General features: G+C 39.2%; 1 long non-coding RNA gene across 1 annotated transcript in view; it reads left to right on the top strand.

The window, feature by feature from the left end:
* LOC122912378 overlaps positions 1 to 14,009 on the top strand; it is a 43,497-nt gene extending 29,488 nt beyond the window's left edge. Inside the window, exons 2-3 of the long non-coding RNA XR_006385607.1 lie at positions 8,310 to 8,387; positions 12,800 to 14,009. This is a non-coding gene — a long non-coding RNA (uncharacterized LOC122912378). The remainder of the gene's footprint in view (positions 1 to 8,309; positions 8,388 to 12,799) is intronic.
* The last annotated feature ends 9,200 nt before the right edge of the window (positions 14,010 to 23,209 follow it).

Here is a 23,209-nt window from a genome sequence, read left to right as displayed (position 1 = left end):
TTTACATCTATATTCACTTGAGATTTTGGCCTATAGTTCTCTTATAGTGTCCTTGTCTGGTCTTGGTATCAAGGTAATGCCGGCCTTATAAAATGAATGTAGAAGTGTCCCCACTTCTTCAATTTCTTGGAAGAGTTTGTTAGGGATTGATATTAATTCTTTAAATGTTTGATAGAATTCATCCATGAAGCCATCTGATCATGGGCATTTCTGTGTTGGGAGGTTTTTTTTGTTTTGTTTTGTTTTGTTTTGTTTTTAAGTACCAACACAGGGCTTGAACCCACAATCCTGAGATCAAGACCTGAGCTGAAATCAAGAGTTAGATACTTATCCAACTGCACACCCAGGTGTCCCATTGGGAGGTTATTGATTACCAATTCAATATTGCTCAGTAGTGGGATGTTCAAATTTTTTATTTCTTCCTGATTCAGTCTTGGTAGGTTGTATGTTTCTAGGAATTTACTTATTTCTTGTAGGTCGTCCAGTTTTGTTGGCGTAATTGTTCATAAATGCCTTTTATGATTCTTTGTGGTTTTTGTGTATCCATTGTAATGTCACCTCTTTCATTTATAGTATTATTTGAGTCCTCCTTTTTTCTTGGGAAGTCTAGCCAAAGGTTTGTCAGTTTTACCACTTCATAACACCAATTCCCAATTTTGTTGATCTTATCTATTTTTCTGCTCTTTATTTCTGCTCTGATCTTTGTATTTCCTTCTTTCTGTTAACTTTTGGACTCTGGGCTTAGTGTGTTCTTTTTCTGGTTCCTTGATGTATAAAGTTGGGTTTTTATTTGAGATCTTTCTTTTTTCTTAATTTAGGCATTTATCACTATAAACTTTCCTCTTAGGACTGTTTTTGCTACATCTCAAGTTTTGTTTCATTGTTTTCCTTTTTTGTTTGTTTGGAGGTATTTTTTTTTACTTCCCTTTTGATTTCTTTTTCACTAGCTGTTCAGAAGTGTGTTTTTTAACTTCCACATGTTTTTGAATTTCCTAGGCTTCCTTTTCTTTGTTGTTGTTGATTTCTAGTTTCATACCATTGTGCTTAGAAAAATTACTTGGTATGATTTCAGTATTTTTTAATTGCTGAGACTTGTTTTATGGTCTAGCATACAATGCATCCTGGAGAGTGTTCCATGTGCATTTGAAGAATATGTATTCTGCTGCTGTTGGATGGGATGTTTTGTCTATTTCTGTTAGACCCATTTGGTCTAAAATATAGTTCAAGTCTAGTGTGTCCTTACTAATTTTCGGTCTGGATACTCTTTCCATTGTTAAAAATGGGGTGTTAAAGTTCTCTATCATATTGTTGTCTGTTTCTCCCTTTATATCTATTGGCATATTTATATATGTTTATGTATATTAAGTTTATAGGTTTATTATGTTCCTTTGGTGGTGACATGATTCTTCATCACCCCTCTAGCCTTGTATAGATGTCTGCACATTTGAAGACACAGTCATATCTTCCAGACTTTATGGACCAATTTTGATTAGGAAAGACCTTTACCCCTGTGAGTGGGGACACACCAGAACATGTTGGAGCCCTGGAACCACATGTGAGGGCTTGTGATGGTCCAGGCTTGGACCCTCAGGCTTCTGGGGTCCAAGACATCAACAGCTACATGGTTCTAGACAAGGACTGCAGAGGGATTACAGTGACTACAAGGCCTGCTGGGAGTCCTCAACGGTGCCTCCAGGTCCAGTGGCCAGTGACCAAGGTGAACAGAACTGGTGATGTACAGATACTCGGTTGTGGGGACCACCCATGCCTTGCAGTGGCAGGGGTTGGATCAGGCACAGAGGTGGTAGCCAGGGCCAGCAGCATGGCACCGCAGCTAACTGTAAGCACACTGGCAGCTGTAGGGGGTCATGGCTGTCAGCGTGCACTTTGTTGCTGCAGACTCACCCTACAGGCACAGCAGAGCAGGACCAGCCAGGGATGGGAATCTCTCTGGGGGCGTGCACATGCATAGTGGGAGGGGCTAGCTGCAGGTGAGCACCCGTGGCTCAGGCCAGCACCAGGAGACAGGGCCAGGACCACAGGCAGCTGTAAGGGCCCTGGATTTGGTGTTCACTGTTAAGGCTGTGGGATCTCTCCACCGGTGTGCATGTGCTGGTCGAGGTTGGCAATGGAAATCAGGCCAGAGGCATTTGGGTACACAGCCAGAGGGGCTAGTTAGCCCCAGATGTGTCTGCCGTGGTGGGGTGTTGGCCACCAGCATTATCAGCTGACATCTGTACTCTCACAGCCACAGAAGCCAGGGCTGGCTGCCTGCATAGATCCTAGTTCTGAGAGGGGGGTCCGGATTACGCACAGAGCAAGAAGGGCGTCAGGTAGCTGTCAGCTGTGAGGAGGAAAACCTTTGAGGGGAACCCTCAGTGGTGAAATCTGTAGGGGTCCATGCTGCTGTGTTGGTCATTGGTTTCTTCAGTGGCAAAAGCTACTGCTGTCCTCCGCAGAACAATTCACTGGGAACCACGGTCACTCCTGCTGGTGGCTTCTGCTGGTAGCCCTCCTCTTCTTCCGGGCTCCTACTACCTCTGTATGTTACAGCATTTTCCACCTCTGGGTGGGATGAGACCAAAGTGGGTCCCTTGTCCAGTGCCCCCAAAGGCTCGGGGACCTGGGGGATGGGATGGTGCTGGGAAAGCTATCCTGTTTCTCCTTCCTCTTTTGTGTGGTGGTTCTCAGGTTTCATTGTTCCATTGTGTTGCTTGCTGAAGTGGAAGTGGACCTTGAACTCTATCAGAGCTATTTTCTGTTTGTGGAGAGCTGTCTTGTTGATGTTTATGGGTGGATGGAAGGTGGGTCTCCTACCCTGCCACAGTGGTGATGGCACTCAGCTTCATTATTCTTAGCAGTAACTTGACACCTCTTCTAAACATAGGACGTTCGCTTTCTAGCATGCTTTTTAAAGTATTATAGATTTAATACAGGCTTATTTTAAAAGTTGGAAAATATAAAAAAGCAAAAGGAAGAATGTTGAAGCCATCTGCAATCTTAACATTTAGGAATAGCTATTTGGTAATTTTGGTGCCCGGGTGGCTTAGTCAGTCGAGTGTCCCACTCTTAATTTTGGCTCCGGTTATGATCTCCGGATCCTGGGATCCAGTCCCATGTTGGGCTTCCTGCTCAGAGGGGAATCTGCTTGTCTCCCTCTCCCCCTCCCTCTCTCTCTAAAATACATGGATAAATCTTTACTTGAAAGACTTTATTTATTTGAGAGTGAGAGAGACAGTGCAGCGGGGAGGGGAGCAGTGGGAGAGGGGGAAGCAGACTCCCTGGTGAGCAGGGAGCCTGATGGGGGCTGGATCCCAGGACCCTGAGATCATGACCCGAGCTGAAGGCAGGCACCGTGGTAAGTCTTTTTTTTTTTTCTTTTTAAACAAATTGGTACATTTTGTAGTCTTTTTAAAGTGCTCATGTTAAAATATAAATTTTATGTAGTTTACACAGATCTTGTTTTCCAAATAAAACATAATGTGAATTTTCAAAAGTGGCAAAATATCCTTCACAAACTTTATTTTAATGACTGCATGGTTATTTACACAACCATTAAATATTTTTTATATATCCTTTTATGTCAGTTCATCATTGCTTGCAGGTTTAAGTATAAACTTGGCAGTGCCTCTAAGACTATTATTAAACTTTGCCTTGCCTCATCTCATGCTTTCCTCCTTCACATTCTAGACTAGCTGTGCTCAGTTTCCATGTATCATATTCTGTCTCATCTCCTGGACTCTACCTCTGTGTGTCATTCTAAGACATTTTTATTCTGTTTCTGCCTCATTCCCTCTCTCCACTTCTCCTACTCCTTTTTTTTCTAGTTAACACCTACCAATCTTCGATGGAGGGTGAGTGTGTGGATAGAAAAATAGAGGGAGGCCTAGGACTAAGGCCTTGATACCTCATTTATAAAAGCAGAGAACCAGAAGAAGATGAATACTGGCCAAAGAGGAAAAGCAGGAAAATACAGTATCACAGAAAGTAAGCAAGGAAAAGAAATGTCAAAATTTGTAGACCAACAGAACAGAATAGAGTTCATCAGTAGACCCATGCATATGCTGTCGATTGAGTTTGACAAAAGACATAAGGTAGTCTTTTTAACAGAGGGGGCTGGAACAATCAGATATCCATATGGAAAGGGAAAATGTTAAGCTTGACCTCACACCATATACAAAATTAACTCAAAATAAATCATGTACCAAAATGTAAGGATTAAACCACAACATTTCCAGATGAAACCATAAAATATAATCTTTGAGATTTAGGGGAAGGCAAATGTCATTAAGAAGATTTTCAGTGAAGGGGAGTGAAGACCAAAACCTGATTGAAGTGGGTTTCTTTTGTTTAATATTATTATTTTTTAATTTCATTATAGTTCACGTACAGTGTTGTGTTAGTTTCAGGTGTACAAGCCATTGACTTCTGTACATTTGTCAGTACTGTTCAATTATGTTATTTAATCCCATCACCTATATCCCTGCCCCTGCCCTCTAACCATCTGTTTGTTCTCTCTTAAGAGTCTGTTTCTTGGTTTCTCTTTTCTCCCTTTGCTTATTTGTTTTGTTTCTTAAATTCCAAATATCCGTGAAATCATATGGTATTTGTCTTTCCTGACTTATTTCACTTAGCATTATTCCCTCTAATTTCATCTATCTTGTTTCAAATGGCAAGTCATCTTTCTTTCTTTCATGGCTGAATATTTCATTGTGTGTGTACATTGTTAAAAGGTTTTCCATATAAGGCCTTAATTTGGACCTACTTTTTTGAGGGGTTTTATCATAAATGTATGTTTTATTTTGTCAAATGCCTTTTCTACATCTCCTGAAAGGATCAAATGTTAATTGACTTTGGAATATTGAACCATTCTTGCAGGCCAGGAATCCCTCTTGATTATGCTGAGTGGTTTTTTTTTTTTTTTTAGTGTATTGTTGGATTCGATTTGCTAGTATTTTGTTGAGGATTTTTGCATCTATGTTCATCAGAGATACTGGCCTGTAGTTCTTTTTCTGTGGTGTCTTTATCTGGTTTTGGTATCAGAGTGTTACTGGACTCAATTAATATGGAAGTGTTCCTGCCTCTTCTATTTTTGGAATAGTTTGAGATGAATAGGTATTAATTCATTTTTAAATGTTTGGTAGAATTCACTGGTGAAGCCACCTGGTCCTAGACTTTTGTTTGTAGGGAGTTTTTGGTTATGGACTCGATTTCATTGCTAGTTATCAGTCTGCTCAAATTTTTTATGTCTTCCTGTTTCAGTTTTAGTAGGTTGTCTCTGGGAATTTATCCATTTCTTCTAGGTTGTGCAATTTGTTGGCGTATAGTTTTTCATGATCTCCTCTTACAATCCTTTGTATTTCTGTGGTGTGTGTTATTTCTTCTCTCTTGTTTGTGATTTGGATCTTTTTTTCTTTTGATGAGTCTGGCTAAAGGTTTAATTTTATTGATCTTTTCAAAGAAAAAGTTCCTGGTTTAATTAATCTGTTCTATTTTTTTTTAAGTTTCTAAATCATTTATTTCTGGTCTAATCTTTATTATTTCCTTCCTTCTGGCTTGGGGCTTCATTTGTTCTTTTTCTATCTCTTACTTGTAAGATTAGGTTGTTTGAGATTTTTCTTCTTGAGGTAGGCCTGTATTACTATAAAATTCCTCTTAGAACAGATTGTATTGCATTCCAAAGATTTTGGATCGTTGTATTTTTTTTTTAATTTTTATTTATTTAATTGACAGACGTGGTGGGAGCGGGAGAAGCAGCCTTCCCATTGAGCGGGGAGCTTGAAGCGGGGCTCAATTCCAAGATCCTGGGACCATGACCTGGGCTGAAGGCAGACACCTAACAACTGAGCCACCCCGGTGCCCTGGACCATTGTATTTTTGTCCTTTTTTTTTTAATTCCTCTTTGATTTTTTGGTTGACCCATTCATTTTTAGTAGCATGTTATTTAACATTCTTGTATTTATGCTCTTTCCAGATTTTTCTTATGATTGGTTTCCAGTTTTATACCATTATGATCAGAAAAGATGCATGGTAGGATTTCAGCCTTTGAATTTGTTGAGACTTATTTTGTGCTCTAACCTGTGATCTCTTCTGGAGAGTGTCTTATGTGCACTTGAAAAGAATGTGTGTTCTGCTGTTTTTGGATGGCATGTTCTGAATATATCTGTGAGATCCATCTGGTTCAATGTGTCATTCAAAGTCATTGTTTCCTTGTTGATTTTGTTTGGAAGATTAATCCAGTGATATATGTGGAGTGTTACAGGCCCCTGCTTTGCTCTATCACTATCAATTACCTTGGTATTAACTGCTTTATGGATTTGGGTGCTCCCACGTTGTGTTATGTAAATATTTACAATTGATATATCTTCTGGTTCTATCGCTCCCTTTGATTATAGCAAGAGAGAAAGGAAACTGCATAGTCTTATTTTTTCCCCCTTTAATTTTGTCTGATCTATTTCTATGCTGGCTTTCTTCTCACTCCCATTTGCATAATAAATGCTTTTCCATCCCTTTTAATCTGCATGTGTCTTTCTGTCTGAAATTATAGACGGGTCTTGCTTTTTCACCCGTTCCATCATCTTACGTCTTTTGATTGGAGCGTTTAGTCTCTTTACAGAAAAAATGGGCACTTTAAATAACATAGCCATTCTGGAAAGCAGAGTCTCCTCATTCTTGGAGTTTGTTGTTGCTATACATCTAGGGTTTTCCTGTATTATATAGTCTTTGTGGGGCTGAATTCTCTGATTAGCTTAATGGTGAGCCAATAATTGGACACAAATTTTCTTAGATGCCTAGAACCACTGTCTTCCAGTCTTTGCAGAAGGACTCTATGTGTGTATTGGGGCAGGTCTTTAACCTTCAACCAGGCTGTTTCCAACTGTTTTAGCCTTTACTTTCTGCTTGAGCGGTGCCTCAATGTTACCCCGAGTGAGCTCCTCAGACCTTCTCAGCTCTTTCCTGAGCATGTGTATGGTGCTGGCCTTCCACACCACTTTATGCATCTGTATTGCCCTCTAGAGTCCTGGGAATAGGCCACAGCATTTCAGAACATTTTTATGTCTAATTAGGACTTCAGTGGGGTGAAGACTGAAACCTGATTGAAAAGAAACTTTTTCTTTTATCCCCCAGATTTTTGGTTATCCTATTGTGTTTTAAACAAACAGCTCTTTTTTTGCTGTCTCTGGTAGTTGCCAGGCTGCTGGTCTTAGCTGTGATTGTGGCCTCCTGCTTTTCATGGTCACCAAAGAGTTGGAGGAGAGGGTGGTGGGGACTCAAAATGCCACAAGGCTTATTGTTCATACCAAGATGTGGCTATTTTTTCTCGAACATGTTTCCCAATTGCTTAAGTCTTCGATTAGTGTCTAAAGGTTATTGACATTCTTTTCCAGTGTTCTCATTGCTTTTGGAGAAAATTTTTAGAGGTCCTCACTCTGTCATTTTTACTAATATTACCCGTATCTTAAGCTTATTTTTTTTTAAACTGAAAATACATTGTCAAATATGTTTTGAATACTAAAAGGTCTATTTATGCTGTAAAGAACAGTCAGGTAGGTCGTGTAGTAGTCAAATGTATTGTGGAAAGAGATGTTGGAAAAAAGGGAATGATGAATTTTACATCCTAATTCTGTAAGTGCTCTATCTGGTTAGGACGTACATGTAAATAACAGCTTGGAGGGAGGGTTATGTATTAAATAAAGTAGAAATAGCCATATTCCTCAAGATACGTTAATAAAAAGTCAGGAATGTTATTAAGAATTAAGGTGGTCTCTGGCTATGTTAAACACGGAGGAATATTTTACTCTGGAATATTCAACCTCCTTAAGCACTTGAAAAAAATAGAGGGGCTTCCTTTTTTCCAACAAATCACAAGTTAGATCAAAATCTCTCATACAGTGTCTCTTTAAGACTCTAAGCTTTAAGGCGCTGAATCTTAAAAAGGTGTACTGGGTCACACCATCATCAGGCTGGTAGACAAAAGGAGACGGAAATGCAATGCTTACCCTCTTAAGCAGCAGTTAGTTCTGAGCCTCTGGCTGCCAGGACGTGCTTGATAAATGATTCTCTTATGTGGGAAATACTCTCGAGGGCACATTCATATTTTGACAAATATCTCCCAAATTTGGAAGTCATGCACTATGGTACTGTGTAATCATCAGAAGAGTTAACTGCCCATCTGTAGTGGTGGCTCTTCATGATCTAGTGCAGAGATGAACTTGGGCTCTAGGGCAGGACAATTCTTAGCATTCTGTCCATGATGCCTTTCTCTTGTGTCCCAGAATTCATAGATATGTATATATTTATAATTTCAGGACTTTGGAGCCCAAAGACTTCGAGAAGAAGACACCTATTCACCACACTCCTGCCTAGAAAACAACCAGAAATATTTGGTAGGTTTTAGATTCTTTTGAAATATGAAAGTTAACCACAAGCAGATATAATCATGTCATTGAGTCTAAAATTCAGTTCTTTTTGTATTTACTATTGAAGAACTAAGACAAGTTTCTGGTGAAGCATGACCCTTTGTATAAGCAGATGTGGAAAGGGGAATTCTTGTTTTTCATGCTTGAGCAGCAAGAACAGTAATAGAAGTTCCTGTAAATGGTTTTCATTTCTGTCCCTTTTGAAGTGTAATTAGAATGACTAGTCTATCATGTAGGTTACAATATTTGCTGGTAAACAACTTATTCATATGTTTCTTCTGAAATAAGAGTGATTAAAATGCATGAGACTGTTTTCTGGAACGAATCATTCAAGCATTATTTCTGATGGTGGGAACTGAATTAGAAAAGTGAGATAATTAAGTATCCTCATATGGTATTTTTCCATGTAAGAGGGTTTTTTTCCCCACCTCAAACATTTGCTAACACCAATAATTTAAGTTGTTTTATGTAACATCCATTGAAGAATGAGCTATTTAAAAGTACAAGCCATTTCCTGACCAGTGCCTCTTGGCCCTTGGTGTATCATTGGCTTTCTCTTACCTTTTCTTCATTTTTAATTTAGATGGAAAAAAGAATGGAGGGTGAGGAATTGGGGAACTGTGGAGAAGGGAATTATAAAAGCTCCTAGGACTGAGAATGTATACTATAGAATTTTGCTCAGATTCCATGAAAAATAATGATTCCCTTTCTACTTGGTAATGCAAATAGCCTAGCTGACCTCCAAGTACCTACCGTGCAACATCTGTTCTGTGGAGGGAAAGCATTTTTACACAGTAAAGATGGAAGATATATAGTCTAATCATTCTGTGGTATAGATCAATATTTTTAATACCAAGGCCTCATAATATGAAAAGCTCTTACCCCTCTCAGCAATGATTTTCAAGGGGAATGTACATGACATCCTTTGCAAATTTCCACCAGTCAAGATGTCAATCTTTTGTATAGTCTATATTACTAAAGAAAGATAAAATTATACACTTGGAAAACAAAAGCCATCTTAAATGTGCTTTTATTCTATAAACATTGCCCCTTCCCCAAAATGACAAAATGCATGGGGGTGGGGTTGATGTCTTATCCATGGATGATAATTATTGCTACACGAGTGGTCCCCAAATTCACTGGGGGTAGGCAGAACCTATTAAACTTGTACTAATATTTTTAGCTAACAAGGGAAACAAATTAGAGTTTCCTAATAATGAACGTTAATGCTGATACTAACCAAATGAGAGTAAGTGCATACTTACCTGTGACATACTGAACCTGAGTATTCTGAGGAAAGGGAATTTGAGTGTAGAAGTTTTAACAGTGGTACTTTCCTTCATTCACTACTTTATCACATTGTGACTTAGGCAATTTACACTAAGTGGAATTTATAAGCCTAAGCACAACACAGTAATTAGATTAAAATTAAGCATCTTTAATGTGAAAATACCTATACCATTGTGTTTTAGAGACACGGGGTATTAAATGTTACAGCACAAATTAAATGAGTAATGAAAAAAATTTAGGATCAAGCTAAAGCCATTCTTAAAAACTTATGTTAAAAAAATTATGTAAAATTAGCTAAGCCTACACTTTGAGGAGTTAGGAAAAATAACAGGAATGTAGTAAGAATGAGCCAAAGCTAATAAAGTAGAACACAAATACAGTTAGAAAAGATTTACGAAATGAGAGGGTTTTTGAAACATTGACAAAACTGCCAAGATGGATTTAAAAAAAATAGTCTAATAAACTTCAGGAATGAGTAAACTGTAGACATTTCAAAAGAGATAAATAATCAACTTAATGCAAAAACACATTTACTTATTTGAGAGAGATAGCACAAGAAGGGGGGAGTGGCAGGGATAGGGAGAAGCAGACTACTTCTCTCAAATAAGGGACCCATATGTGTTGATCCCAGGACCTTGGGATCATGACCTGAGCTGAAGGCAGATGTTTAACCAGTTGAGCCACCCAGGTACTCCTAATGCGAATATTTAAAATTTAAATATGATGTATTAAAAGTAAAAATAGATTATCAAGATAGTAAAAATTATTAGAGGAATTAAAACAATAGTTAAATTCTTCCACAAAGAAAACTCTGGGGCTGTAGGGTCTATAAAACATCAAAGGAGAATTTCCAATCTTCTAAAAAAAAAAATAAATTGCAGAGAATTTTTGAAAAGAAATATTCTGGAACTCAGGAAGAGAGCATAATTTTGGTATACAATTCCAGTGAGGACAGTAAGAAAGAAAAAGTTTAGGCCGTTACAAACTCAGCAATACAACAGTTTTCAAAAAGATTAGTATTTCATAAGCAAGTTTTATGTATCCAAGGAATGCAAAATTGGCATACTAGAAAATTCACAATGAAAGGAGAAAAGCCATATAGAATTTTATAGATGGGAAAGCATTTGAGAAAATTCAGCATCCAGAGTATAAGCAAATCTCATACTTAATGGAGACAAGACTGAGTTTTCATTTGTATCAGAAACAAGACAAAAGCCAGGAAGAGTGTCCTTGATATCCTACCCAACACAGTAAGACAAGGAGAAGGAAAAAAAGGATTGGAATGAAAAAAATTATTTTAATATACAAAAGGCAATCATTTCAACATAGTAGCCCCAATTAGCCCCAATTAGAAGATGTATTTAGAAAGATTACATTACATTAACAAAAAATTACTTACAGTTTTTTTTTTTTTTGAAGGTATGAAACCTCCAGAGGGGAGCAAAAACGGTATTATTTGGAAAGACTAAAAACCTAAATAGAACATACTATGTTCATGGGTAGGAAATCTCAACGATAACAGATTTCAAATGGATCTTTGGATTCAGTGCACCTCCAACTGAAACCCCAGTAGAAATTTCCCAAAACAACACAACAAACCTAAGTTTTACTTATATGAATGCATATGGAAGAGCAAATTGTATCTGCCAAATCTGTATTTGCTGATATGGAACAGCAAATGCCAAAGAATCACCAAGATCTCCTTGATAGAAACCATCAGGAAACAAGTCCTATTCCCTTCAAGGTCCGAGGTGGACTAAGAATCAAAATTGACATGGGACAGGTTAACAGAAAATAAAATTTAATGGTGTACATATAGGGAACCTACTCAGGCATGCAAAGTTCAGAGACAGGCAAAATGAGGTGACTAGGTCATTCTGAACTAAGGAGAAAAGGGTAGAGGGTCTGGGATTTCAGAGGAAAGGACTGTACTTCACAGGGTGATGAGGGAAGCTGTTTGGTAATTACATGTTAACAATTTTTTTCTAAATTTTACTCATTTATTTGACAGAGATCACAAGTAGGCAGAGAGGCAGACAGAGAAAGAGGATAATTAGATGTTTACCTGCCATACAGATGGCTCACCTAGATAAAATTTATTTCTGCTAATAATGGCTCATTCTAGGGAGGACTACCAATTTAGACTCTTAGATGTAGTTAAGGGAGGAACAAAAATTTCTCTTGAGCCCATAGGGTCTTGACTGCCTTTAAGAATAACTTTATACCGGGACGCCTGGGTGGCTCAGTGGGTTAAAGCCTCTGCCTTCGGCTCGGGTCATGGTTCCAGGGTTCTGGGATCGAGCCCCGCATCGGGCTCTCTGTTCGGCGGGGAGCCTGCTTCCTCCTCTCTCTCTGTCTGCCTCTCTGCCTACTTGTGATCCTGTCAAATAAATAAATATTAAAAAAAAAAAAGAATAACTTTATACCTTCGGAATAACCTTTATGCTGAAGTAGTTTGTTTTAGGGCAGCCTGCCCTGGGCCGCTACAGCTACTTCCTTTGAAACTTCCATGAATTTTCACGCATAAAAGTTGAGCTAACAGCAGATATGCCAAGGGTAACAATCCTGTCAGTGTAACTCGGAAAAATCATAGAGGCCACATTGAAAATGGGTAGGAAGGGTGGAGATGTGTTCAGGAACCAACCAGTCTGCAAGGCCAACCACCAATGGAAGGGACACCAGAAGCAGAGAGAGGAACAGACCCTACCACCAGGCAGCCCAGATAAAGAAGTACCTAAACTGGGAAGACAAGTCCTTATTTGGTTTTTAAAAACCAGAGGGGCTTAACTTTGTGGGTGTTCCATAAGTGGGGCTTAACATCAGGATCCTTGAAAATCAGTGGGCTCAACTCAGAGCTGGAGAGTTGGAGAAATGGAGTCCCCACCCTTAAAGAGAACGGCACAACAAACAACCCCGTCCAGATACAGCAGAGAAACAGCAGTTTGAAAAGAGCCTAGGGCCTGTGGGGAAGGAGTTGTATTCACTAATCTCAGAACTGGGGGGTGAGGGGGGTGGGGGGGAGGGATCTATAGGAGACTTCTCAAGAACAAAAGAGCTAATGGTGTCTCTTCTCTCCCCTGCTCCCCCAGCCCAGGTACACAGACACCTGCGGAAACCAGTACAGAACCCTCACCACTTAGCTTTTGCTAACAGCATACCTTGCCACTGAGTTTTCCTGAAGACTGTCCCATTCAACCTGAAGACCTCCCTCCAGAGTGATTCCTCATTGTGCCTCAACGGGGGTCAGCACCACTCCAGAGGTACTCTTGCCCTGGGGAGAGCAGAAGATAACCGCACACACAGCAGTTCAATGGCAGCCCCGACGCCCCACCCACCAACAGAAACCTCCCGGGGGTGGGGGTCAGCACAAAGAGAACCCAGTCATTCAGGATCACTGCAACCACCACAGAAGACTGGGGACAGACATCTTCTCTTACTCCTGACCTTGCCCACCAATGAAAGCCCCTTGGGGACAACAGAGGGAGAGAACTCTATAGATTGGTGCATCCATGGTTCCAGCAAGTGGGCTGAAGGCAAGTATTGGGTCTGACCTAATTCAAGCCCAGAGTGGCCCCAGACTGGCACCTTAACAGCACAGGGACCAAACCCTGATGACAACAGGCAAAGAGGGCCAGGGAAGCCAACTGGACTAAAGGCAAATATGGCTCAACGACAGTAGTAGGGTACATGCAACACACACAGGAGATCCCCCTGAAGCACCAGGGTCTACGGAGGAGGGAACATTGCCCTATAGGGCATTTCAGGATCGCTTCATAAGGCCTCTCATTTCAAGATCAGGAGACCTAGCTGACTTGAATACAAAGAAGCAGAATTAGGAATTATGCCCCAAATGAAACAACAGGACCAAGAAGAGAATGTAATTGTCATAAAGATACTCACTAGACTTAAGATTGAAAGATCCCCACGTGACCTTCAGCAAAGAAAGAAAATATTAAAAAGAACCAATTAGAGATGAAGAGTTCTGAAATTAAAAATATGCTCAAGTCAATAAATAGTAGGCCAGAGGAAGCAGTAAAACAGATAGGAAGCTAGATGACGGTAATGGAGCAACCAAGCTGGACAGGACCCCCCCCCCCAAAAAAAAAAAATGGTAGGAGAACTCAGCAACAGCATTAGGTGTAATAACAGTCACATTCTAGGGATCCCAGAAGGAGAAGAGAGACAAAAAGCAGAAATTTTGATTAAGTATCTGAAAACTTTCCTAATCTGGGGAAGGAAATAAATCTAGGTCCAGAAGTCACAGAGAGCCACCAAAAAAAAAAAAAAAAAAAAAAAAAATCAACCTAAGGAGGTCCACACCAAGACACATAAAATGGCAAAAAGTAGTGAGAATTTTTAAAGCAGCCAGAGGAAAAAACAATTATATACATACAAGGGAAACTCCATAAAGCTGTCAGCAGATTTTTCAGCAGAAACTTTGCAGGCCAGTGGCGAGGGGGATGATATGTTCAAAGTGCTAAAGAAAAAAACCCTGCAGCTAGGAATACTTTATCCAGCAAGACTGTCATTCAGAATACAAGGAGAGAGAAAGTTTTTCAGACAAAAGCAAAAGGAGTGCGTGACCCCTAAATCAGGCCAACAAGAAATACTAGGGGGAATTCTTTGAGTGGAAAAGAAAAGGCCATGATCAGGTATAAGAAAATTAAGAAGAAAAAAATGTAAATATAACATGTTTACATGCTCAGGCACCTGTAAACATAAAGTAGATTAACCAGTACAGAGATTAAAGTACAAAGCAGTAAGATCAGTTAGATCTAGAAAAAAGTCAGTAAAGGAATTCACAAAAGAATATAAGGTATGATGTTATATACATAAATGTGTGGGGGTGGGAAGAATAAAAGTTATATTGTCCATGCTACGCATAGCAATCTACAGACATAATGCAATCCCTAGCAAAATACCAACAGTATTTATCACAGAACTAGAACAAACAATCCTAAAATTTTAGGGACCACAGAAGACCCTGAATTGCCAAATCAATCTTGAAAAACAAAACTGAAGCTATCCCAAGTCCAGATTTCAAGATAGACTATAAAACTGTAGTAATCAAAATAGTATGGTACTAACAAAAATAGACCTATAAGTCAACAGAAAAGAGAGCCCAGAAAGAAGCCTACAATTACATGGTCAATTAATCTACCACAAAGGAGGTAAGAATATACCGGGGGAAAAGCCTCTTCAACAAATGGTGCTGGGAAATCTGAACAGCTACATGCAAAGGAATGAAACTGGATCATTTTCTTATACCCCCCCCACACACACACACATCTCAAAAGGGATTGAGGACCTCAATGTGAGATCTGAAACTATACAACAAAGGAAGCCAGAGTATGCAGTGCGACCGTTCTCTTCAAAAAATGTTGGGGAAACTGGACAGCTACATACAAAATGAAACTAGACCACTTTCTTCCACCATACACAAAAACTCAAAATGGATTAGGGTTCTAAACGTGAGACCTGAAACATAAAAATCCTGGGACAGTGCACAGGCAGTAGTTTCTCTGCCATCACCCATAATATTTTTCTAGGTATCTCCTGAGGCAAGGGAAACAAAAGCATAAATAATCTATTGGAACTACATCTAAATAAAAAGCTTTGGCGCAGTGAAGGAAATAAACAAAACTAAAAGGTAACCTGCTGAGTGGGATGGGAGATTTGCAAATGACATATCCAACATATAAGAGTTGATGCAACTAAACACCCAAACAACAATTAATTAAAACCAATTTAAAAAGTGGTCAGACATGAACAGATATTTCTCCACAAGGCATACAGGTGGCCCAAAGACCTGAAAAGATCAACATTACTCATCAGTGAAATGCAATTAGAGGTACAATGAACTGTCACTTCCCACCTGCCAGAATGGCTAAAGTCAACACCACAAGAAACAACAAGTATTGACGAGGATGTAGAGAAAAAGGAACCCTCGTGCACTGTTGGTGGGAATGCAAGCTGGTGCAGCCACTCTGGAACACAGTATGGGGGTGCCTCAGAAAGTTAAAAATAGAGTACCCTAAGGTCCAGTAATCACACTGCTGGGTATTTACCCACAGAAACTGAAAGCAGTAAATCAAGAAGATACAAGCATCCCTAGGTTTATTGCAGCATTATTTACGTTAGCCAAGATACGGAGCCAGTCCATGTATCTTTCCATAGATGATAAATACATGGTATAAATACAGAAGGGAGTATTACTCTGCCATAAAAAAGAAAAATTGTCATTTGCAACATAGAATTCTATCTTCTAAATCCATCTGAGTGAAATAAGTCAAAGACCTATCATAGGATTTCATTCATATATGGAATTTCAGAAATGAGAAACCAAAAAACATACTCTTACCTATAGAGAACTGATGGTTATCACAGGGGAGGTGGTTGGGGGTACAGGTGAAACAGGTGATGGGGATGAAGAATACACTTAGCACTGAGTAATGTATAGAATTTTTGAATCATTATATTATACCCTTGGAATCTATGTTTGTTACGTTTGGATTAAATATGAATTAAAGATAATTTTTTTAATTGAGCTGGTAGTTTCATTGAAATAGTCTCTTGGTCATCCATATAATAGTTGAGCTCATTTTAGGAGGCAGTCAGGTGTATTTTGGTTCAAGTAATCAGGTATTAAATAGGAGGCATTTTTATTGTCTATACATTAGCTGCTGTTGTGATTTCTCTCAAGTTTACATCAAGTCATTTATACTTAATTCACAGGGCTTCAGGAAAGAGGGCAGTTTTAACTCTCAAATGATTCCAAGTCAGCAAGGTGGGAGACAAATCAAAATGTTAGTTTGGAAAATCATAGCCCGACATTGGAAGATACTAGGAGAAATCAGGATCTAGTCTAGTTTATAATGCATAGCAATAACATCTAATATCTACAAAGATGTTGCATTTTTTAAAATGAAAGAGCCAAATTAATAGTGGTTTGTTTTTAAAATTAGTTTAAAAACAAACTTGGCCTGAATATTAAGTGCAGCAGGAATACTGGTTGACCATACAGAGTTTTAAAAACCCTGCTTTTGGGGCGCCTGGGTGGCTCAGTGGGTTAAAGCCTCTGCCTTTGGCTCAGGTCATTATCCCAGGGTCCTGGGATCGAGCCCCACGTTGGGCTCTCTGCTCAGCGGGGACCCTGCTTCCTCCTCTCTCTCTGCCTGCTTCCCTGCCTACTTGTGATCCTTGTCTATCAAATAAATAAATAAAATCTTTAAGAAAACAACCCTGCTTTTCTGGAACTTTTCGTAAGTCCTCTCTAGATTTTGACAGCATCTCATGGCCTGAAACCACGCTAAAGACTTGATGTCAGACTTTGCCTACAATACCTAATGGATGTGAGTGAATTCATCTCTTTGGGGTTTCTGCACCTGCCAGGAAGGAACCTTCTTTATTCTCTTGGTAAGGCTGCTGGGAACTCTAAGGAAAGGTACCAGGCTGAGATTTCTAAGGGGCCTCACTGGCTCCATAAACTCAATCTTAATTCTTTTTTAAAGCTATCTGGTCATATCTGAATCTATGTATAGCTCTCACAAATATTAAATTCTAGTCAAAGCCCTATTTCCAATTGCGTCCTAAGGAAAACATACTCTCATTGAAAATATGCAAATAAATATATTGCCATAAAAAAAATCTAAACACTTACCTGAGAGTCTGAATTCTCAAGGTGTCAGGTAGGGAGAAAAGATCAATGTTTCCGTTTGTTCAAGAGCATATTTTACCAAATTGCTGTAAGTTAGTTTAAAGAGAAAAAGTTCACTTAAATCTGGAGAAAAAGATTGCTAGGAAAATGGCAGAGTAGGGGGACCCAAGCTCGTCTTGTTCCATGGATAAAACTGCATAACACATTAGTGTAAATAACAGAGAAAATGACCTGAAAACTAGGAGAACGGACTCCACAACTAAATGCAGAGAAGCCACATTAAATAAGGTATGAAGGGTGGAGTCATGGTGGGTTGCTAAAGGGACCATGGGCCATCTGCGGGAGGGACGGACCCGTAGGCATAGACAAGGCAGAGAAACAGACGTGGACACTGTGGCGAGCCCACGTGGTGAAAAAAAAAATAAAATCACTATAACATTTGGCTTTGAAAACCAGAGCGATTGAATTCTTTGAGCTCTTACAACCAGCATGACTGAAGACCTGGAATTTTAAAAATGAGCAGGCTGAATTCTGGGAGAGTCCAGAGGGTGATAGGAAGCTGAGTTCCCACCCTTAAAGAGACAATAAAACAAACAGCCCTGGGAGATACAGCGTGGAAGCAGCAGTTTTGAAAATTCGGGAGGGAGGGTATTCATTTTGGAACAGATCCCAGAGGAGCAGGGATGGCTAAGGGAATTCTCCAGGAACGAAGCTGCTGGCAGGTGCCATCTCCCTTCTACACGCCACACCCACCATAAACATGCTGCCGCCTGCGGAAACCAGAGCAGTGTCAGCATTTACCACCTAACTTGCTTACACCAAGCCCTGGCCCCCTTTGCACTTTGGCAGATCTTCCCTTTCCAGTCACACTTGCCTCAGTCCCAGTACTGTGAGCCTCCCTCCCCCAGGACACTGACTCAGTCCCTGCCAAGATGCCATGCATTTTGTGGGGCCTCGGTCCTGGCAGTGGGCCCTGCAGAAACTGGAAGTACACCCTGTTAAAACTGCATGCCACACCCCACACACTTCCAAACCTGCCCAGGCTGATCCTCCCTCCCGCTGTGGCAGGTCTCATTTTGCAAGCAGGACCAACACATCTCACCTCAGCTGGAGACCAAACGTAGTCCACAACAGTCAAAGAGCACTTATGCAGGTAAGGGGACTGAAGGGGGGAAAAAAGGCCAGACACAAGAGCAGGGCACAAATAACACAAATAGCAGCTAACCCCCAAAGTGCCATATTCCGAGGAACAGGGAACATTGTCCTGCAGGGCACTATGGGACCTCTTCTTCATAAGGCCATTATTTTCAAGAACAGGAAAGGTAGCCGACTTTCCTAGCACACACAGCGTTAGATAAGAGGGGACAGAGGAATAGGTCCTAAATGAAAGAACAAGATAAAGTCACAGCAAGAGACCTAAGTGAAATGGGTACAATATGCCTGATAGAGAATTCAAAGGTGTGATTATACAGATATGTACTGGACCTGAGAATATCAGTGTACAGGATATCAGTGAGACCCTTAAAAGAGATAAAGAACCAATCAGAGGTGAACACAATAAATGAAATTAAAAACACACACTAGATGGAAGGGTGCCTGGGTAGCTCAGTTGGTTAAATGCCCAACTCCATCTTAGCTCAGGTCTTAATCTTGGGTCGGGAGTTCAAGCCCTATGTTGAGCTCCATGCTGGGCATGGAGCCTACTTAAACAAAATAAAACAACAACAACAACAAACTCTCCCCACTAGAAGGAATAAATAGGCTAGAGGAAGCAGAGGAACCAGTACTGGAAAGTAATAAAACTGAGCAGATGAGGAAAAAAAATATGAAAATGAGAACAGCTTTAGGGAACTCAGCAACTCCATCAAGAATTATAACACTTGCATTATAGGGATCCCAGAAGGAGAAAAGAGCAAAGAGGGGAAGGAGTAGAAAATTTGAAGTAATAGCTGAAAAATTCCTTAATCTGGGGAATAAAACAGATATCCAGATCCAGGAGGCACAGAGGCTGCCCAAAAAGTCAATCCAGGGAGGTCTACACCAAGACATGTAATTATAATGGCAAAGAGTAGTGATAAAGAGAATTTTAAAAGCAGCAAGAGAAAAAATGACCCTTACCTTCAAGGGGAACTCCATCCCTTTCCCACCCTGCCCAAGACTGAGATTTTTCAGCAGAAATTTTGCAGGCCAGAAGGGAACGGGATGACCTATTCGAATTGTTGAAAGGAAAAAACAAAAACCAAAACCTGCAGTCAAGAATACTCTATTCGTTAATACTGTCATTCAGAATGGAAAGAGAGTCACTCAGACAAACAAAAGGTACAGGAGTTCATGACCACTAACCCAGCCCTACAAGAAATATTAAAAGGGACCCTTAGAGTAGAAAGGAAAGAGCACAAGTAAGAACAAGAAAAGTTAGAAACATAAAGGCAGTAAAAGTAAGTATATCTGTACAAGTCAGTCAAGGGACTCACAGAATAAAAGTAAGTACAGTATAGATCCTCATACCTAAAATGTGGGGTTTGGAAGTGGGGAGTAAAGAATGGGTTCAAACTTTAGCAATCATCAACTTAATACAGAGTGCCATATGCAGGAGATGTTATATATAAATCTAATGGTAACCACAAATCAAAAGCCAGTAATAGAGGTGCCAAGGATAAAGAAAAAGGATTCTAAGTATATCACTAAGGACAGTCAGCAAATCATGAAAGATGAGAGCAAGAAAAAGAAGGGGTCAGAGAAAAACTATAAAACCCACCACAAAACAAAGTGCTAATACATGTATATCAGTAATTACCTTGAAGGTAAATGGACTAAATACTTCCATCAAAAGACATCCAGTGATGGAATGGATTAAGAAACAAGTCCCATTTATATTCTGCCTCCAAGAGACTCATTTCAGACCCAAGACAGCTGCAGATTGAAAGTGAAGAGATAGAGAGACATCTATCATACAAATGGATGTCAAGAGAAAGCTGGGGTAGCAATATTTATTGAACAAAATACACTTTAAAACAAAGACTAATGAGACAAAGGACACTTTAATAATAAAAGGGGACAGTCCAACAAGAAGATATAACAATTACGAATATTTATGCACTCAAACCTGGGAGCACCCAAATACACAGAACCATTAATGACAGAAAGGGACTAATCAGTCATACTGCAATAATAGTAGGGAACTTGAACACCCCATGTACATCCGTGGACAGGGCATCCAAACATAAAATCAATAAGGGAACAGTGGCTTTCGATGACACCCTGGATTAGATGGATTTAACCTATGTATTCAGAACATCCCACCCTAAAACAGCAGAAGACACATTCTCCACAAGCACACATGGATAACAAGACAGAGGATCATAGTGGGGAGGGAGGGAAAAATGAAACAAGATGAAACCAGGGAGGGAGACAAACCATAAGAGACTCTTAATCTTAGGAAACAAACTGAGGGTTGCTGGAGTAGTGGTGGGTGGAAGGGATGGGGTGGCTGGGTGATGGACATAGGGGAGGGCATGGGCTATGGTGAGAGCTGTGAATTGTATAAGACTGATGAATCACAGACCTGTACCCCTGAAACAAATAATACAATATATGTTAATAAGAGAATGCTTTGGGTGTTTTGGAACAGAGAGAGAGAGAAAGAGAGAGAGAAGGGGAGAGAACACATGGAAAACTCCCCAGAAGAGATCACAGGCTACAAAATAAGTCTCAAGAAATTAAAAAAGACTGAAGTCATACCATGCATTTTCTTGGACCACAATGCTATGAAACTAGAAATCAACCACAACAAAAAAATCTGAAATAACACAATACATGGAGGTTAAATAACGTGTTAACTAAACAATGAATGGGTCAACCAAGAAATCAAAAGAAATAAAAAGTTACATGGAGAGAAATGAAATGAAAACAGTCTAAGATCTTTGGAATGCAGCAAAAGCAATTCTAAGAAGGACACTTATAGCAATAGAGGCCTACTCAAGAAGAAAGAAAGAAAAAAAAATCTCAAACAACCTAACCTTACATCTAAAGGAGGTAGAAAAAGAAAAGAAAAAAAAAAAAAACAACCCAAGATCAGCAGAAGGAAGTTAAGATTAGAGCAGAAATGAATGATACAGTAACTAAAAACTATAACAACAACAAACCAAATTAATGAAACCAGGACTAACACCACAGAAATACAAATAATTATCAGAATATTATAAAAAGCTACATGCCAACAAATTGGACAACCGTGGAAAAAAAATGGATAAAATCCTAGACACATATAAACTGTCAAAACGGAATCAGTAAGGAATAGTAAATTTGAACAGACTGATTACGAGCAATGAAATGGAATCGTTAACAAAAAAACTACCAACAAACAAGGACCAGATGGCTTCACAGGTTAATCCCACCAAATATTTAAGAGTTACTACCTATTCTTTTCAAATGATAAACCCTCCCCCACACACAAAATGGAAGAGGAAGGAATACTTCCAAATTCATTCTATGAGGTCAGTAACACCCTGATACCAAACCAGAAAAAGACAACATGAAAGAAGAACTATAGGCCAATATCTCTGATGAATACAGATGCAAAAATCCTTAACCAAATACTAGCAAACCAAATCCACATTTAAAATAAAATAAATAAAATCACTCACCACAATCAAGTTGGATTTATTCCCAGAGTGCAAGTGTGGTTCATTATTTTCAAGTCAATCAGCATCCTACATCATATTAATAAGAGAAAGGATAAAAACCATATGATCCTTTCAGTAGATGTAGAAGCATTTGACAAAATACAACATCCATTCATGATATAAACCCTCAACAACATAGGTCTAGAAGGAACATACCTCAATATAATAAGGCCTTATATGAAAAACCCACAGTGAACATCATACTCGATCAGGAAAAATAGAGCTTTTCACCTAAGGCCTGGAACAAGACAGGTATGTCCACTTCTCACTTCTAGTCAACATAGTACTGGAAGTCCAAGCCACAGAAATCAGACAACAAAAAGAAATAAAATGCATCCAAACTGGTAAAGAAGGGGTAAAACTTACAATTATTTACAGATGACATCATACTATATATATAGAAAACCCAAAAGAATATATCAATAAGTTGCTAGAACTGACAAATTCAGTAAAAGTTGCCAGATAGAAAAACCAATGTGCAGAAATCTGTTGCATTCCTCTATACTATTAATAAAGCAGAAGAGAAATTAACCCCATTTATAATTGCAACAAAAAGCATAAAATACCTAGGAATAGACTTAACCAAAAAGGTGAAAGACCTACTCTAAAATCTATAAAACAATGATGAAAGAAATTGAAGTTGATACTAATGGAAGGATATATTCATGCTCATGGATTGGAAGAATATTTTTAAGAGGTCTTTAATACTCAAAGCAACCTACAGACTTAATGCAATTCCTATCAAAATACCAACAGTATTTTTTCCACAGAACTGGAATAATCCTAAAATCTGAATGGAACCACAAACAACCGTGAATAGTCAAAGCAGTCTTGAAAAAGAAAAAAACTGGAGGGATCACAATTCCAGACTTCAAGTTACATTACAAAGCTACAGTCATCAAGACCATATGGTACTGGCACAAAAATAGACACATAGAGCAATGGAACAGAAAACCCAGAAATAAACCCATGATTATATGGTCAATTAGTCTTCAACCAAAAAAAAAAAAAAGGCAAGAAAATGCAGTGAGAGAATTTCTTCAGTGAATGGTGTTGGGGAAACTGGACAGAACATACAAAAGAATGAAACTAGATCACTTTCTTGTAGCAGACACAAAAATAAAACAGATTAGGAACCTCAGTAGGAGACCTGAAAG

Source organism: Neovison vison, chromosome 7, assembly GCF_020171115.1.
Source record: "Neovison vison isolate M4711 chromosome 7, ASM_NN_V1, whole genome shotgun sequence".
Classification (NCBI taxonomy): domain Eukaryota; kingdom Metazoa; phylum Chordata; class Mammalia; order Carnivora; family Mustelidae; genus Neogale; species Neogale vison.
This window is presented reverse-complemented; position numbering and strand designations above follow the sequence as displayed.